The sequence below is a fragment of the Desarmillaria tabescens genome (genome assembly GCF_030435595.1).
Source record: "Desarmillaria tabescens strain CCBAS 213 chromosome Unknown EV420scaffold_151, whole genome shotgun sequence".
In the NCBI taxonomy this organism is placed as follows: Eukaryota; Fungi; Basidiomycota; class Agaricomycetes; order Agaricales; family Physalacriaceae; genus Desarmillaria; species Desarmillaria tabescens.
The window spans coordinates 20,587-26,544 of record NW_026848450.1 but is presented as its reverse complement, the minus strand read 5'-3'; the positions used below and the strand labels follow the sequence as shown (position 1 = coordinate 26,544).

Below are 5,958 nucleotides of genomic sequence, written 5' to 3'. Positions count from 1 at the left end.
CAACGAGAGTCCTTGAAACTTCACAAAGTTTCTTGAGCGCTATTTTACTTCTCTTGCGAGCTACCCACGCGAGTAATGTGGGTGCAAAGGGAGCAGAACCTGGGCATGCTATAATTAGCGACGGCGAGCGCAACCATGAAGTCCAAAACGTACCTGCGCCTCATAGTTTTCTCTCTAGGATCTCGAACAATATATTTTCCACCATCCTGCGGTCATCCAGTATCATTGTCGCGTGAGTTCGTCACATCGTAGTCGTCGTCGGTGGATTCGTAGCCAGCTAAGTCCTAGAAGTTGCATATATGCCAAGTGTCTCCCCGCAGGACCTTTGGCCGTCTAGAATGCGCCATCCTGAAGGTGACGCGGCGAGCTGGATGAAATACGAACATATTGACATTGGCGTTGGTGGGGCTGATGGTGGTACGAAGCAGAAAAGGAAATCGACTGAATTTCAAAATCGTACCTGCCTCCCGCTCTCATGTTTGTTTGTCGTCGCTTCCTAGACCCACACAAAAGTGATTGGGTAATATATGCACAACTACTGAAAAACACTAGAAGTCCTGAGTACGTGTCGTTATCCTTTGTTGAGCAAGGTCTAACGCGTCGTCACGCCTTTTTTTCTTACCTGGGATCTTCACTGTCTTATCCAAGAGAAATAACACTGCTTTCCAGTGAACATCAAGCGAGAAGGGACTCCTTCAATACTCTGCGCCATTATCTATCGCCAGCCCGAGTAAAAATTTCGTTGATGCCCTAGAAAGCTTACCCGATCTTGGTTTGTCTCAGATCGACCCAGCCAGTGGATCAAAAATCAAAACTAATACGGATAGTGGGGGACCCACCGGAGCGAGCGAACAAAGAAGACGATTCTAGGGGAGGCGGGAATCTGCTCGGCGTGTGTTTGTTCGTGCTTGGCGAATGAATTTGGCGGGGCCTCGTGTATAGTCAATATATGCTCGCTAACGCTCGCAACCAGATCGAGGTCATAATATTCAAGCATAAATACGTGTTCGGACCTCCAAGCGTGCCTCGTAGTGTACTTCGTTCGCCTTCGGAACACGGCGGGTTCCCTCCTTTGAGGGAGGCACCAGTTCCCGTGCACGGCTATGGTGCGCCGACGCTGGCTGTCGGTTAGCTAGCTGTAGCCTCGAGCTGGTGGTTTACGATGAGACATCCTTCCGGCTTCGTGGGCAAAGTCGTCTACCCTTGACGCATGGGTGTGTGCGTTTGGTAGCGAACAACAGATTTTTGGACTAAATTGCAACGAGGTAATTTCTCCTCAGCCGCTAGGCGTTGCGTGTGAGTAAGAGACTTCACATATTATTCATGCTCTCCAGCTTGTCTTCCAGTAGTGCTTGACGGACTCCTTGGAGGCGCGTGGACGTATTAATTTGACATTCTCGTTGCTAACTTTACGTTTTAAATTAGCAACCAACTTGAACGTGATCGAGTGCTGTCCCCCCCTCGAGCAATACTCACAGTTGTATTTTGGCTCAATATTCAGCGAGAGCTATCGCAGTCGATTCGATTTACCTGCAGCACGCATAGAAGCCTTGTTAAGGTTAGGCTTTCTGTTCATGGTGTCCGGTGCATTTTCTTCTCCAATGATTCCAAAACAAATCAGATTCAACGCCTGGCTTGCTGGTCTTGATGTTATTTGCTTTTCAGTTCTGCTAAGGCCTTTCTTCTCGCTGTCTGTAATGACAGTATCGCTTATCGTGTTGTTTTCACAGGTGAACCCTTCTACCACGTACACAACGTCTTCGCCTGTGCGACCAACACGCCATCTTGTCCAAATCAAGTGACCGATGAACCGCAACGCATGTCATTACTGCACGGTAGGCACTATACCATGCCTCATTACGGCTAACTTTATGAAGGCAAATAAGCGCCGCACATCGTGGTCGTCACGCTGGACATAAGAACCTTTCAGCACGCCTCAGCTTGTTCCCTCCAACCACCACTACAATATGTCGCTCTTTTCGAGACGTCCTACACGTCGAGGCACCACTAACGGGACCAGCGCTGTGAATAGCAGCACAAACACTCTTGTGGGTACTCCCCGAACAAACTCCCCACCGCCAGAGCCAGAGCCGGATAGCACTGCTGTCCCCATCAACCAGACGGAATACGCTAGGAGATGTCGGGAGGTTATGGAGTTGTATCGCGCTCTTCAAGCCCTAGGGTTCGTATTCGCTACTTCCTTTCGACATGCTTACATACGCATCTGCCGCGATGCAGTGCGGATAGGCTGTTCCCGACGTTGCCAAAGATCATAGTTATCGGTGGCCAATCTAGCACGTTGTTCCTTGTTTATCGATACGAAAGCTATACTGATTCATGTTTGTGAACAGCTGGAAAGAGCTCGCTGGTAGAAGCCGTCTCCGGGGTACGCTTACGTCTTTCACTAGTCTGATACATTCTCTCATTATCATCCAGATCAATGTTCCCCGAGACAGTGGGACCTGTACCAGGTATATAAATACCACTCAAGCTTTTCTTGGGTGATCTCACTCCTTTGCAAGGTGTCCCATGGAATGCACGATGCTCAGTTCATCCTCCACCTGGTCGTGCACGATATACCTCAACTTGAAGTACGCGGCAGACGGTAGCGAACTCGTCATCCCAAAGAAGGTAAAATTTGGGTCAGTTATTACGAACAAGGATACGGTCGAACTCTGGATCAGGCGAGCACAAGCTGCAATACTCTGCCGTCATCGTCCCAAGGAGGATTTTATCAACATGAGCACTGAGGACCTACGCAATCTTGCTACAATCGACTCACAGATGCTGCCATTTTCGAAGAATATCATCCAGGTGGAATTGAGAGATCCAGCCTTGACGGATTTGTCTTTCGTGGATCTGCCAGGTAAGACCCTCGTATTACTGCATTCTTATACTAATTGTTGTTTTCTCAGGGATCATACACAATGCTGAAGAAGAGACTATCCAGCTCATTCACGACTTGGTAGTTTCCTATATCGAAGAATCGGAGAACACAATTGTCCTCATAACTATTCCGATGTCCGGTCAGTTCTCTTTTCTCGAAACCAGATGAATCTTCCTCACGCTTTCATCTATAAGATGATATTGAAATGCAAGCAGCGGTGAAACTCGCAAAGGCTCGTGATCCCGACGGTGATCGCACGATTGGTATGGATATTCGTCCCTCTGCCTCTATAACCGGCGCTAATTGTTACTAGGAGTGTTGACCAAACCGGACATGCTCACAGTAGGCGCCTCTGGTGCGCGTCAAAAGTGGAGAGAGATCATTTTGGGGCAAGATCAGAAGCACAAGCTCAAGCACGGCTACTACTGCGTTCGCCTCCCCGACGACGACGAGCGCAGGCGCAAGATTTCCCAAGAAGAATCCCAAGCGAGGGCGAAACGATATTTCGAGGAAAACTCCCCTTGGAAGGAGTATCCCGACAGTAGTCGTTTTGGTGTACCAGCACTGGTGCACGATATCAGTCGTCTGTTGGTCGCGCTAATCGAGAATTAGTATGTGCCGTATTCTTTCTCTGTGCCTGGGCTCATTGTTACTTGTGGTACAGTATACCGACCCTGAAACAAAGTGTTGATGATCTCCTTGCTAGCGACAGAGCAGAGTACAACGCCCTTCCTCCACTCCCGCCTACCGACGAGGCATGGTCACAGATCGTTATCCTCATCCATCAGTTCTGCATTGACGTGAAAGCAGCCGTCGAAGGCAAAGAAGAACACAAGAGTCTCGTACAGCGCAACCGCGCTAGGTACGAGCAGTTCAAGCGCGACATCCTCCGGACATGCCCGGACTTCCGGCCGTTCGAGGATAAGACCCGGTATCGGGATCCGTGTATCCGTGATGAAGAGTTCGAAGGGAAGGATAACCCATACGTTCATATGGCTGCGTCCGAGTACATAATGGATATCAAGGACGTGAGGGGAGAAATTGAGAAGTGAGTGCTTATCCTTCCAGGTTCTACCGTGCTGAGTTCACCTGTGTAGCTGTACTTCGTGGGAACTTCCTGGCGAAGTTCCGCTGGAAACAACGCGTAAACTCATTGAGCTCTTTACGAAGAAGTGGTCCAATCCATCTGTGCAATGCTTCGACGCCGTGTACGATACGTCGTCGGCATACATCCAGAAGTTGGTTACGCAACGTTTTGGACAGTTCAAGCCTCTGGAGACGCGCATCAGGTTCGTTACTTGTGTCTTTCACTGCTTAATCTGAAGCCTTATGTCTTCCCAGTGCACTTGTGCGAGCTCAGATGGAGATCTGCAAGAATGAGGCTCTCGTCATAATCGGCAAAGCTGTGAAGTTGGAGACGTCTCCCGTGTATACCCAAGTACCGCATTACTCAATGGAGCGCTCCAAATGGTTCAGGAGATTTCATAGGGTTTATGGAGATCCTATCAGCTATATACACCCACCAAGCCCTGACCTTCGCTCTGGCCGCCGTGGTGGTAGACGTTACAGTTACAGCCGAAGCTCATCCCCGCCTCCGCCTCCTCCAACTCGCGAAACAACAGAAGACGAAGAAGCACTGCTCGTGATGGCCAAGGTCCGAGCTTACTTCGAGATGGCGTACAAGGTCCGTCTTTTGCTCAGTTAATCATTTCTTCTGTACCCGACCTACTACTCGTTATCTAGAGATTCGTTGACAATATCCCGCTCACTATCGAGCATGAGCTACATAAGACTCTTCTGCCTCGCCTGTCTGAGAGCCTTATCAAAGACATAGGAGGGCCGGATGCCGGTGAGAGGGCTAAGGAACTACTTAGAGAAGATCCGGCGATCACGTCGAGGAGGAATGTCTTGAAAGATAGAATTACGAGATTGGAGGAGATACGGAACAAGCTTTATGCTTTTAAATGATCTTTTATGTGTACGTCCAAGCGTTTCAAGTACTTGAAGAATGTATTATCTCTTGTAGTCTGAAAGAGCCTTGAGTTAAAGTACTAGCACGGACGGGACACCGGCCCGGGAGGATTATCTCAGCAACTGCTTTGTAAGCCCAATCGATCACAAGTCCCCCGCCTCCATCCCCTCCTCCAAGCTTCAAAATGCTCATTTCCCAGCACTTTGGACTCATTTTAATAAGGAAATAGGACCTAAAGAAGGTAAAAAGATGCCCCCATCCAGGATTGAACTAGAGACCTTCGCATACCCCGAAAACAGCAGTTAAATCCTGCTTGAATACAAGTGCGACGCGCTACCACTACGCCATAAGGGCTTACAATTTTTTTCAATAGGATTATTAATACTGATATAGCATACCATCAGAGAAAAAAGTCATTCCTTTAACCATGATTCTATGTTTACGCGTATATGAAGGGACTAGCGAGAAAGAAATCTGGTTTGCAGTAAACCTTTGCTAAGGTATGCAAAGGATCTTGAAAATTGATTGTCGACAAATCGTGACTAGTCCTATGAATCCGTCAGCCGTAATTAAGCATACTATACTACCAAAAGCCTCACTCATGTCCTCGCAGCCAGCACGAAAGCAAATAGTAATGCAATGAGCGTCGCCATGCATCCAGTAATGATGACGGATACTATGCGCGCGACGGGAAATTTACCCTCCGTCAGAGCTACCTGAACGGAGAAGTACCTCGACACCCCTACAGCCAATACCCCCAAAGCCAAGAGAACGGTTGTCGCTCCAAGGGGTTTGGCATATCCCTGCATGATAGCGCTGGTAGGTGCAAACGATACGGTATTGATTGCGATAGAGAATAGTTGGACGAGAGCGACACCAGTAGAGGCGAGGACAAGAGAGGTTCTCACATATGCAAGGAATGTCCTCTCCGAGGCTAGGTGGTCCCTTGCGACAGAGCCGTGGTTCTCCAAAGTCAAGCTGACACGCATCGCAGTGTATTACGTCCTCATCCTCCACCGTTTCCTGGATACTTTATAGTGTGGCTTATTCCAAATCGTGTACCATATCTGCCGTCGTGGGATAGCGAGTTCAAAGTCTA

The 5,958-nt window shown here is 48.7% G+C and overlaps 1 non-coding gene across 1 annotated transcript; it reads right to left on the bottom strand.

The window, feature by feature from the left end:
* Positions 1-5,109: 5,109 nt before the first annotated feature.
* EV420DRAFT_t315 lies at positions 5,110-5,213 on the bottom strand. Its single transcript has one exon. It is a non-coding gene; the product is annotated as a tRNA-Thr (tRNA).
* Positions 5,214-5,958: the final 745 nt, after the last annotated feature.